The sequence below is a fragment of the Oryctolagus cuniculus genome, chromosome 3 (assembly GCF_051225735.1).
Source record: "Oryctolagus cuniculus isolate XC-2025 breed Fujian yellow rabbit chromosome 3, ASM5122573v1, whole genome shotgun sequence".
NCBI classification, from domain to species: domain Eukaryota; kingdom Metazoa; phylum Chordata; class Mammalia; order Lagomorpha; family Leporidae; genus Oryctolagus; species Oryctolagus cuniculus.
In genome coordinates, this window is record NC_142869.1 from 149,041,672 (window position 1) to 149,055,167 (window position 13,496).

The 13,496-nt window shown below is 43.3% G+C and overlaps 2 pseudogenes; one reads left to right on the plus strand and one right to left on the minus strand.

The window, feature by feature from the left end:
• Positions 1-5,322: 5,322 nt before the first annotated feature.
• LOC149127555 (U2 spliceosomal RNA) lies at positions 5,323-5,398 on the plus strand (annotated as a pseudogene).
• Positions 5,399-12,068: 6,670 nt separating this feature from the next.
• LOC100346532 (cytochrome c oxidase subunit 4 isoform 1, mitochondrial pseudogene) lies at positions 12,069-12,650 on the minus strand (annotated as a pseudogene).
• Positions 12,651-13,496: the final 846 nt, after the last annotated feature.

Genomic DNA, 13,496 nt, shown 5'->3' on the forward strand with positions numbered 1-13,496 from the left:
TCCTGCTAATGCATCCTGGGAGGCAACAAATGATAGTTCAAGTGGTTGGACCCCTGACATCCACAGGAAAACCTGAATTGAGTTCTGGCCTCAGGCTTCTTCCTGGCCCAGCACTGGCTGTTGTGGGCATTTGGGTAAAGAACCAGCAGATGGAAGATCTCTGTCTCTCTCTGTCTTTCTCCCTTTCTGTCATTCTGCCACTCATTCAAGTAGATGAGAAAAAACCTTAAAAGAATTTTAAAATGCCATTAAGGGATTAGAATTAACAAACTACATAAAATAGCAGTGAAGAACATGAGGTTATTGAGGGTAACACATATTATATACCCAAATCTAAGAAACTAATATTTTTGCTGAAATGTATCATACATTCAGTATGTACATTTACTCTGGTAATGCTTCTGTTATTAATATATTTTGTTAAAATATTGTTATTTGAACAATGCATCTTCCTCTTAAAACAAAGGAATCTTCATTCATGTTAACAAAGGCATATAAATTGAATTGAAGCAAATATCATTGCTGAGGAGTGGGGTGAAGGAGGTAAAATAATGGAGGATTTAAATTTTTATTTAATACACAACTGAATAATTAATTAGATAGTGATTGACTTCATAATCAATAATTATATTAATTGGACTAATTGATATAAATGGCTAAGTTAATCAGATGGTAACTGAGTTGGTCTCCATTTGATTAGAGGCTGTTGTAATTTGTATGTGGCTTTCTCCACCAGGATTCATGTGTTGCAAGCTTGGTCCTCAGTGGTAGTATTAAGATTGTGGCATTTTTAAAAGAGGGGCTAATAAGAGGTAGTTCGGTCACTGGTGGCACCACCCCTAGAAGGCAAGGACAGGGTAATTCAGAGGATCACATTTAGTTCCCATGAAAAAAGTCATGACTTTCTACATACCTTATTCAGGTTCCCAACTTTGAATTCTCTCTCATTTGCTCACCTCACACCCCTCCACATCCAACTTGAGCAACATAAGACTTGCAAAATTGTTAATGTAATTTATATGTGACTAGTAAATTCTGCTAGATGTACACCTGAGAGAATTGAAAATCTATGTTCATACAAAATGTACATGAATGTTCATAGCAGCATTATTCATATTAGCTAACAAATAGAAAGAACTCCAAAACCCATCAGCCCATGAATGGTTATATAAAATGTGATATAATGACAAGAGCCTAGGGTGATTACTGAGGCCATAAACAAGAGTGTCAATTTGTTAAGTCAACAACAGGAGTCACTGTGCACTTACTCCTCATGTAGGATCTCTGTCCTTAATGTGCTGTACATTGAGATTTAATGCTATAACTAGTACTCAAACAGTATTTTTCACTTTATGTTTCTGTGTGGGAGCAAACTGTTGAAATCTTTACTTAATGTATGCTAAACTGATCTTCTGTATATAAAGAGAATCGAAAATGAAGCCTCATGTGAATGGAAGGGGAGAGGGAGTGGGAAAGGGGAGGGTTGCGGGTGGGAGGGACGTTATGGGGGGGAAGCCATTGTAATCCATAAGCTGTACTTTGGAAATTTATATTCATTAAATAAAAGTTAAAAAAAAATGTGATATAATCATACAATTTGGCCACAAAGAGGAATGAGTTCTGATGCATCTTTCAATTTAGATGAATTTGAAAATATTATTTATGCTGCATAAAAAAGCCAGTCACAAAAACAATATTGCATGTTTCCCTTATATGGAATGTCCGTAATAAGAAAATCTGTAAAGACAGAAAGTAGATTACTAGTTGCCTTTGGTGGTAGGGGGTATTGGGAGGAGGGGAGTGACTGCTTATGGACATGGACTTCTTGAAGGTAGCTTGATGAAAATACTATAAAAGTAATAGTGGGCCGGCGCCGCAGCTCACTAGTCTAATCCTCCGCCTGCGGTGCCAGCACTCCAGGTTCTAGTCCCGGTTGGGGCGCTGGTTCTGTCCCGGTTGCTCTTCTTTCAGTCCAGCTCTCTGTTGTGGCCTGGGAAGGCAGTGGAGGATGGCCCAAGCGCTTGGGCCCTGCATGCGCATGGGAGACCAAGAGGAAGCACCTGGCTCCTGGCTTCGGATTGGTGCAGCGCGCTGGCCGTGGAAGCCATTTTGGGGGTGAATCAATGGAAGGAAGACCTTTCTCTGTCTCTCTCTCTCTCACTGTCTAACTCTGTCAAAAAAAAAAAAAAAAAAGTAATAGTGGTGGGGCTAGCACTGTGGTGTAGTTGGTTAAATCTCCGCTTGTGGCACAAGAATCCCATATGGGCACTGGTTCGTGCCCTGGCTGCTCCTCTTTTGATCCAGCTCTCTGCTATGGCCTAAGAAAGCAGTAGAAGATGCCCCAAGTTCTTAGGCCCCTGCACCCAAGTGGGAGATCTGGAGGAAGCTCCTGGCTTTGGATGGACTCAGTTTCTGCCATTGTGGCCATCTGGGGAGTGAACTAATGGATGGAAGACTCTCTCGCTCTTCCTCTCTCTCTCTCTGTAACTACCTCTCAAATAAATAAATAAATAAATTTTTTTAAAAAAAGAGAGAGAGAAAGAGAGAGAGAGAAAAGAAGGAAGGAAGGGAGGAAGGAAGGAAGGAAGGAAGGAAGGAAGGAAGGAAGGAAGGAAGGAAGGAAGGAAGGAAAGTGGTGATGATAATAAGACTTTCTGTATATGTCACAAACCACTAATGTACATTTGAAATAAGTGAATCCTGTTTTATATAAACTATATCTCAATGAAACTATTATTAAAACTATTAATAATTGGAGCCAGCACTTTGGCTTAGCAGGTAAAGCTGCCACCTGCAGTGCCTGCATCCCATATGGGCGCTGGTTTGTCTTAGCAGCTCCACTTCCCATCCAGCTCTCTGCTATAGCCTGGGAGGGCAGTGCAAGATGGCACAAGTCCTTGGATTCCTGCACCAATGTGAGAGACATGGAAGAAGCTCTTGTCTCCTGGCTTCGGATCAGCACAGCTCTGACCATTACGGCAATTTGGGGAGTGGGCCAGCAGATGGAAAACCTCTCTCTCTCCAACTCTGCCTTTCAAGTAAATAAATAAAATATTTTTAAAAACTATTAATAATAAATAATTTTAATGTATTCACACTCTCGAATAAACCATAATACAAAATCCACTTTGATATTTTCCTGAAAATTTAGAAATAAAGAAAAAAGGTAAATATATTTCTGACCAGTTCATCTCAATTCATATTGATTGGGAAATGTTCATCTCTACCAATCCATAAATATTTTCATCAAGTCTTTATTTTTTTTTAACAGGCAGAGTGGACAGTGAGAAAGAGAGACAGAGAGAAAGGTCTTCCTTTGCCGTTGGTTCACCCTCCAATGACCACCGCAGCCGGTGCGCTCCGGCCGGCGCATCGCACTGATCCGAAGGCAGGAGCCAGGTGCTTCTCCTGGTCTCCCATGGGGTGCAGGACCCAAGCACTTGGGCCATCCTCCACTGCACTCCCTGGCCACAGCAGAGAGCTGGCCTGGAAGAAGGGCAACTGGGACAGAATCCGGCGCCCCGACCGGGACTAGAACCCGGTGTGCTGGCGCCGCTAGGTGGACGATTAGCCTATTGAGCCGCGGCGCCGGCCTAATCAAGTCTTTTTTTAAAGATTTATTTATTTACTTGAAAAAGTTACAGAGAGAAAGGAAGAGACAGAGAGAGAAAGAGAGGGAGGGGAGAGAGAGAAAGAGAGGGAGGAAGAGAGAGAGAGAGACAGAAAGAGACAGAGACAGAGAGATCTTTCATCTGCTGGTTCAATCCCCAAATGTCAGCAATGACCAGGGATGGGTGAAGCCGAAACCAGGAGCCAGGAACCAGGAGCTTCATCAAATCTCCCATGTGGGTGCAGGGGTCCAAACACCTGGACCATCTTCCACTACCTTCCTAGGCCATAAGCAGGGAGCTGAGTTGGAAGTGGAGCAGTCAGGATTCAAACTGGCACTCATAGAGGATGCTGGCATCACAGACTGCAGCTTTACCCACTAAACCACAATTCTGGATCCCATCAAATCTTTTGGTTTGGTTATTTTCTTATTAGATATTGAGATATTGTATTATTAATAGTTCTTGCTCTCTCTTCTCTTTGGAAACATGCTGGGAGCACCTATTGTTTTTTGTTTGTTTGTTTGTTTGACATGAAGAGTTTGGGAGACACCTTTGCATTTAGGCATCTCTGACATCATCCTTTTAGGTTTTCTCAAGGGTATCCAACATCAGAAAATCCAGTGCATGGTATGACAATCAAAGCACTTTGCTAAAGTCTTAAACCTATTTAAGTTGTTAGAAGAAATAATACATCTGTTGAGTGAAAGGGGATGTGAAAGCCAGGATATTTCTCATTTCATTGTGTTTATGGTTAGATTTCCCAGTTCCCACAGTGCCCATCTAGACCTTACAAATCAATTTTTCAGAATGACTCTATTTGCCATATGTCAAAAGACTTCTTGACCCACAGACTCTCAATTCCCAGATTACTCCAAATTCTACTTCAGAGAATAAGCCTTTGTCATATAAATTGCCATTTTAAAAATCACATTCATTTTGACACATTCATAGCCAAAATGCTATTCCCATCTGCTCATGTACTGAAAGAATGTCTTTGGCTGGTCAGAGGAATTAACAAAACAAAGATGGTGTGGGAAAAAAGACAGCATAGAGTTTACTTATATTATTTTTTCCTCTTAACAGAAAAAAATATAGCAAGTTTGGACATCCAGCTAACAATTACATATTTCACTCTTCAGCCTTATCACAACATAATGTTATGTGGGAATTTTGTAGCTTTCCATCAATCATAAACTACTAGGGTACAACTCAGTTGAGCACATGGAGCAATTATGGGGCTAATAAATCCTACAAAATTATTCTTACATACCAAGAAGACATATCCCCAATAAAAATGTGTGTATATATTTCATCAACAAAGAAGGTCTTTAAGGTTATTCCATCACTTAAGATTCTGAAGATGAGAATAAATTAATTTACAATTACTAGCTCATGCTTTAAAATAATACATCACAGTTTACCCAGTAATGTGGGAAATATCTCACTTTCATATAAAATAAGTCAGTCATTATGGTGTACTATATATTAAGCTGAATATTTAGAAGATAACGGTAAACATAAATCATTCTAATGATGTTACTGAAAAGGTAAATTTTTAAGCCAAATTTGTATAAATAAATAAATTCCCTGTTTGCAATTAACATGTAAAACCTGATTCCAAGGTACCACTCTGAAGTGTGTAGTTACTCTTTTTGATTTCATAACAACACAAATGCAGCTCAGAAGGTCACAATTTAATACTATATTAATAATCACTTCTCGGCCTTTTGGCTAAGATCAAGTGTAACACTATATTAATATCTTATTAATTTTCTTTTGTTCCTTTTTTTAAACTTTTACTTAGTAAATATAATTTCCAAAGTACAGCTTATGGATTACAATGGCTTCCCCCCCCCATTAACTTCCCTCCCACCCGCAACCCTCCCATCTCCCGCTCCCTCTCCCATTCCATTCACATCAAGATTCCTTTTCAATTATCTTTACATACAGAAGATTGATTTAGTATATATTAAGTAAAGATTTCAACAGTTTGCACCCACACAGAACATAAAGTGTAAAATACTGTTTCAGTACTAGTTATAGCATTAATTCACATTGGACAACACATTAAGGAGAGAGATCCCACATGAGGAGTAAGTACACAGTGACTCCTGTTGTTGACTTAACAATTTGACACTCTTGTTTATGACATCAGAAATCTCCCTAGGCTCTAGTCATGAGTTGCCAAGGCTATGGAAGCCTTTTGAGTTCTCCGATTCTTATCTTATTTAGACAAGGTCATAGTCAAAGTGGAAGTTCTCTCCTCCCTTCAGAGAAAGGTACCTCCTTCTCTGATGACCTGTTCTTTCCACTGGGATCTCACTCACAGAGATCTTTCATTTAGGTGTTTTGTTTTGTTTTGTTTTGTTTTGTTTTGTTTTTTTGCCAGAGTGTCTTGGCTTTCCATGCCTGAAATACTCTCATGGGCTTTTCAGCCAGATCCGAATGCCTTAAGGGCTGATTCTGAGGCCAGAGTGCTGTTTAGGACATCTGCCATTCTATGAGTCTGCTGTGTATCCTGCTTCCCATGTTGGATCGTTCTCTCCCTTTTTTATTCTATCAGATAGTATTTGCAGACACTAGTCTTGTTTGTGTGATCCCTTTGAATCTTAGACCTATCCGTGTGATTAATTGTGAACTGAAATTGATCACCTGGACTAGTGAGATGGCATTAGTACATGCAATCTTGATGAGATTGTATTGGAATCCCCTGGCACATTTCTAACTCCACCATTTGGGGCAAGTCCGATTGAGCATGTCCCAAATTGTACATCTCCTCCCTCTCTTATCTCTTATTCCCACTCTTATATTTAACAGGGATCACTTTTCAGTTAAATTTCAACACCAAAGAATAAATGTGTGTTAATTACAGAGCCCTCGTCCTGACTGTTGATGTACAATTTAATACTTTATTCCTTTTAGTACTTTTTTGTTCTAGCTAATACTATTGGTTGAACTCTGTAGTTTTCTTTTTTTAAAGATTTATTTATTTACTTGAAAGTCAGAGTTACACAGAGAGAGGCAAGAGAGAGGGGTCTTCCATTCACTGATTCACTCCCCAGTTGGTCACAATGGCTGGAACTGTGCTGATCCAAACCCAGGAGACAGGAGATCAGTCTCCCATGGGGGTGCAGGGGCCCAAAGACTTTGGCCATCTTGTACTGCTTTCCCAGGCCATAGCAGACAGCTGATGGGAAGTGGAGCAGCCAAGACTCAAACTAGCACCCATATGGGATGCCGGCACTGCAGGCAGCGGCTTTACCCACTATGCCACAGCACCGGCCCCTAATTCATTTTCACCATTTATATTGAACTCCTCAGTAACTGTGTGGCATTTATCTAATAAAATTATCAAATGAAATAAGAATTTTAAAATGGAGCAGGTTTATGATGGACTGTATTTCCCGGAATGGTCACTTTGCCTCCTATCCCACTTGCCTATTGCAATGCAAGCCTTACTGTTCCTACATCAAGGGATGAATACTTTCTTCTCTACTCTTGAAACTGGAGGGTCACAGTACAGTTTGGGCCAATAAAATGAAGCCAAAGGGAAATTCCACACAGAGATCTTATAAGTACCAGCAGCTTCCATATCCTGCCACCTGGAACATTCCATCTTAGGGCATTGTCTTAGAGCCCAGCCACCACACTATGCAAAGACCAAAGTCACACGGGGAAGCCAGGTGTCAGTAGCCCCAGCTGGGTTCCCAGAGCACAGGCAGCAGCATCTGCCAGCATATCTGTGAGCTCTCTGAACGGCCAGCCCAGCCAAGCCCTCAGAAACTTCAGCTCTGGCTTCTAGCTAAATGAAACCCACAAGACACTAAATAGGAACCACCCAGAACTCAGTCAAACCACAGAATTATGAGAGATAATTAAAAAACTGCTGTTTTCAGCCATATAAATTTGGGTTGTTACACAGCAATATATAACCATAACTGTAATGTAATGGTCTCTTTACTCATCATGGAATGCAACTCTTTTGGTGAAGTTGGTGATAAAATTACAGCAAGGTTTAGATAGGGGTGGGGAACGTTTTTCTGTCCAGAGCCATTTGGATATTTATAACATCATTCGTGTACCATACACAATTAGAAACTTAAAAATTAGCCTGCTATAGATTTACTGAATTTCAAGTCCTTCCTGTGATTGCCTTGACAGAGGAAATGATTCCATGGGCCTTCTACAGACTACTGACATTCTCCACTCCAGTACTAGAGAATAGGACATTCAATGTTTGTTGTTGTTCTTAAACCTGGATCCTATAAAGAAGTATTTAAGAATAATTTTATCATAAACTATAGGTAAGCTATCATGTAAAATTGAACAAAGAATTGTGTTTACTATTAATGTGCTTTAAATTTACTTCACTTTCTCCAAAACTCAGGAAGCTGAAATTAGGCTTATGCTTCAAGGTTTTTGCTCCAAGTAGCCCTCCAAGCCTCAGAAACCTGCTGGCACAGAAGGCATATGATCTCTGGTCTTCTCATGGGTATGTGTCACACACTTGAATGGAAGCAAGGACAAGAAACCTTAATGAATTCAAATCCCCTAGTCGTACATTCCCAGCAGCTATTGGAGCTGACCCCATGTGAGTAGGATCCTCTGCTCCCTATTGGCAATAGCTCTCTTGGAGAGCAGAGGTCTCCTTTGTGCCTCCTCTGCTTCTCCTACTGTGATTCCTTTTAGGAGACTTCACAGTTGCAACCACTCTGACTGCAACCAAAGCTGTTCCTTGATACCAAAGCTACAAATAGGTCCTACCGTACAAGTTCTAATTGGGTGCCCTTGAGCACTAGCTCTAACTGTGGTCACAATCAAATCACCTGGGGATTTTTTTTAATCCAGATTCTATGCATGTAGCTATAATCAATTCAAGGTGAATCTCTGGAAGTAAAACCCAGACATCAGTAGTTTTTAAAGCTCCCCAGGTGATTTTAATATGTACCCAGGGCTACTGTAGAACAACTGTAGTTCTATGAATAGCTCAACTACTCAATATTACACTTTCAGGAGTATCACTGAAAAGAATCTACCCAAAGATTTCTTGTGGGACCACCAATGAGCAACTGTGGAGCAGGCATATCTTTCTGTCCAGGATCAATTCACATCCAACTAGCATCCAACACTATAATGAGTTCTAGAAATGCAAAAGCTAGTTAGATTTGGCCCCTGGTCTTGAGTACCTTACCATCCAGTTGCAGGGAAGTAGGAAAGGCAAGAATGGAACAATCAGAAAATCATGTCATAGAGGAAGCAGACAGGAAAGCATGTTAATACAATGTGCCTCAAACATTCATAGAGTGCTACTGTTACAGGAGTCTGTAGTTCTAGTTGTTGGGGTTCACATCTTGTGACCCAAGAAGAATGAGAAGTACAAGCAAAATAGAGGATGAGCTGGAAGTAAGGTTTATTAAGGGAAAAGAGAGAGGAAAGTTTTATTGAAACAAAGGAAAACTCCCCCACCAGGAGGGGTTCCTGTACAGGAATCTATCAGGGGAAGTTGCCACAGGGTTTGAACTAGGGGAAGCTTGTACAGGGTTTTGTAAACATATCTGTTGGTCACTGATGCCCTTCTTACTCTGGGGAGTTGATATCTGGAGCTGGGCAGGTCCAGCTGTAATCTCATTCTGCTGTGCTTTCAGTTTCCCATCTTGGTTTTGAGTAGGGAGCATTTGTTTCCAGGTGTGTTCCTCTGTATATCAGGCTTCCATGTCGGACTTGAGCCTTTTGTCCCTAGCTACCTACCTCAGTCTTCAGCTAGCTGTCTCCCACCTCTATCAGTACTACAGGAGCACCTAAAAGAGACCCTTAGCAAGAGTTTGGGGAGGCTCAATCAGGCAGGGGGATGCGGTTAAGCAAAGACTTGAATGGACAGTAAGGCAGAAGACAGCTCTGCAAAGGTACACTGTCTGGATGCAGATCATGAACTGAATAGTGGAGGAAGTTGTCACTATATTTCCTTTATTGTTATTTTTATAAGAAAGTAATATGTGTTAATATTATAAAAATTAGAAATAAACAAATAAACAATAACCAAATATATGAAAAGAAGCTCAACCTGAAGAAAATGCAAAACCTGAACTTTGATGAGACACCACTTATCCATCAGATTGACGAATATTCCAACAGTAGGTAGGGATCAGTAAGGACTATTCTACACGGGCAGTAGGAATGTAAACAGGGATAAAAACTTCTCAGGGAACTTTGACAACATCTGGTAGAGTTGAAGAAATCTACAACTTCACAATTTTGAAATTCCATTCTTTAGGCATGGAATTCCTAGAAAGAGAAGCTCTGACAAAGAACACAAAGAAATGTGTGCAAGAATGCTTCTACCAGTCTGATTTTGAAAAGTGAAAAATGGAAACAACCTCAAAGGCTACCAAGGTGAGCACAGATGAGTAAATTGTAGTGTACTAACATCTTATATGTAAGTGAATTAAAGCACAGGTGTAACTATCAGCACAAATGCATTTAACAAACAAAATATTGAGGATAAATGAAATTTCAGAAAAAATAAACCAGTTATCAACAAACCAAAATTGTATCATATTCCCTTTGAAGGAATCAAATAGTCTGGTTATTATCTAAATTAAGGTGTAGTTATAAACATCAAGTTCAGTATCCTGTCACCAGAAGAGATAGAAACATGGATGGCCGTGGGAAGAAAGTTGCATGATCAGAGTGTTACAAAACAAACCTAAAACTTTTTAATGTTTTAGTTTTTAGTTTAATGGAGCATATAATAACATTTTTAAGGTTTATTTATTTATATGAAAGGCAGAGCTACAGAGAGACAGAGGCAGGGGGAGGCGAATGGTCTTCCATTTGCTGGTTCACTCCCCAGATGACCGCAAACACTGGAGCTGCAATGATCCGAAGCCAAGACCCAGGAGCTTCTTCTGGATCTTCCACATGGGTGTAGGGGCCCAAGGACTTTCCCAGGCCATAGCAGAGAGCTGGAGCAGAAGTGGAGCAGCCAAGACTGGAATCACTGTCCATATGGGATGCTGGCACTACAGGCTGCAGCTTTACCGACTACGCCACCACGCCAGCCCCTATAATTACATTCTAATGTTTTTTTTTTTTTTTTTTTTTTTATTTTTTGAAAGGTAGTTACAGACAGTGAGAGAGAGAGAGAGAGAGAGAGAAAGGTCTTCCTTCCGTTGGTTCACTCTCCAAATGGCCACAACGGTCAGTGCTGCGCCGATCCGAAGCCAGGAGCCAGGTGCTTCCCCCTGGTTTCCCATGCAGGTGTAGTGACAAGCACTTGGGCCATCCTCCACTGCCTTCCCGGGCCACAGCAGAGAGCTGGACTGGAAGAGGAGCAACCGGGACAGAATCCAGTGCCCCAACCGGGACTAGAACCCAGAGTGCCGGTGCCGCAAGCGGAAGATTAGCCTGGTAAGCCGTGGTGCCGGCCTTAATTCTTTTTTTAAAGATTTATTATTTATTTGAAAGTCAGAGTTACAGATAGAGAGGTATAGACAAAGACATTTTCCATCTTTCCAACTGTTCGGGTTATCCTATGTTGCTTTCCCCAGTCATTAGCAGGGAGTTGGATCAGAGTGGAGCAGCAGGGACACAAGCCAGCACACACATAGGATCCCGGTTTTGCAGGTGGCGGCCTTACCTGCTCTGCCACAATGCCAGCCCATAAAGCAAGAGTACTAAAGAATCTCCTAACCAAACACAAAAAGTACTAACCCTAATGAAAATGCTCATCAAACTATACTATAGGAGCAGCACTGTGATTTAGAAGGCTAAGTCTCGGCCGGCGCCGCGGCTCACTAGGCTAATCCTCCACCTTGCGGCGCCGGCACACCGGGTTCTAGCCCTGGTCGGGGTGCCAGATTCTGTCCCAGTTGCCCCTCTTCCAGGCCAGCTCTCTGCTGTGGCCAGGGAGTACAGTGGAGGATGGCCCAAGTCCTTGGGCCCTGCACCCCATGGGAGACCAGGAGAAGTACCTGGTTCCTGCCGTCAGATTAGCGCGGTGCACTGGCCGCAGTGCAGCTGCGGCGGCCATTGGAGGGTTAAGCAACGGCAAAAGGAAGACCTTTCTCTCTCTCTCTCTCTCTCTCTCTCACTGCCCACTCTGCCTGTCAAAAAAAAAAAAAAAAAAAAGGCTAAGTCTCCACCTGCAGTTCCAGCATCCCACAAGGGTATGGGTTCTGGTCCAGGCTGCTGAGCTTCCAATCTCACTCCCTGCTAATATGCCTGGGAATGCAGTGGATGATGGCCTAAGTACTTGGGCCACTCCACCCACAAGGAAGACTGGATGAAGCTCCTGGCTCCTGGCTTCAGCCTGGCCCAGCCCCGGCCATTGCAGCCATTTGGAGAGTGACCCAGAGGATGGAAGATTTCTCTCATTTCTTCTCTCTGTATCTCTGCCTTTTAAATAAATAAGTAAATTTTTTTGACAGTATATGTTTACTTCGGACGCCTGGGAGACATCTATTGTTTTAAATAACAGACGCTTGCATTTAGTTCTCGTCCAAGAGGACCTCGGGGACACGGGTCGTTTATTAGGACTGGCGCTGTCTGACGTGGGTTTCCTGTGCGTGCGCAGCGCTGCGAGTGTTCTGCGGCAGCGAGCTCTACTTCTTCCACCCACTCCTTGTCGAAGGTGTGCGGGATGGGGCCGTACACGTAGTGCTTCTCCCAGATCAGGATGAGGGCAGTGAAGCCGATGAAGAACAGGGCCGTGCCCACCACCGTCTTCCACTCATTCGTGCCCCAGTTCATCTCAGTGAAGCTCTCGTTGAACTGAATGTGATACAACTCGACCTTCTCGTCCCTGGTGAGGCTGCTCCAGGGGGCCTTCTCCTTCTCCTTCGGGGCCTTCTGGCTGGCAGACAGCTGCTTCACATGCGCCATGTCGGGCAGGGGGTAGTCACGCCAGTCCACGTAGCTTGGGAGAGCGTAGTCCTCGCTCTTCACAACGCTCCCGTGCGCCCGCACGCACACTGAGGTGGAAATCGCCCACCTGCCGACGAGGCTCAGCACCCTAGTGGCCAACATCCTGCCGGTACCGTCGACCCCTGCCTGCCGCCACAGGCAGAGTGGACAGTGATAGAGAGAGAGGCAGAGAGAAAGGTCTTCCTTTGCCGTTGGTTCACCCTCCAATGGCCACCGCGGCCGGCACGCTGCGGCCGGCGCACTGTGCTGATTCATCCGAAGCCAGGAGCCAGGTACTTCTCCTGGTCTCCCATGCAGGTGCAGGGCCCAAGGACTTGGGCCATCCTCCACTCCTGGGCCACAGCAGAGAGCTGGACTGGAAGAGGAGCAACCGGGACAGAATCCAGCGCCCCTACCAGGACTAAAACCCGGTGTGCCGGCGCCGCAAGGCGGAGGATTAGCCTAGTGAGCCACAGTGCCGGCCTTAAATAAGTAAATTTTAAAAAACATTTAGTTTACTAAAATTGAAAGTGACTGACCACTAAAAGATACCACAAAGAAAATGAAAAGACAAACCACAAAATATGAACATAATGAATTATAAAAAGACAAACAACACAGGCCGGTGCCGCGGCTCACTAGGCTAATCCTCCACCTTTCGGTGCCGGCACACCGGGTTCTAGTCCCGGTAGGGGCGCCGGATTCTGTTCCGGTTACCCCTCTTCCAGGCCAGCTCTCTGTTGTGGCCAGGGAGTGCAGTGGAGGATGGCCCAGGTCCTTGGGCCCTGCACCCCATGGGAGACCAGGAGAAGTACCTGGCTCCTGCCATCGGATCAGTGTGGTGCGCCGGCTGCAGTGCGCCAGCCGCGGCGGCCATTGGAGGGTGAACCAACGGCAAAGGAAGACCTCTCTCTCTCTCTCTCTCTCTCTCTCTCACTGTCTACTCCACCTGTCAAAAAAAAAAAAAAAGACAAACAACACAAT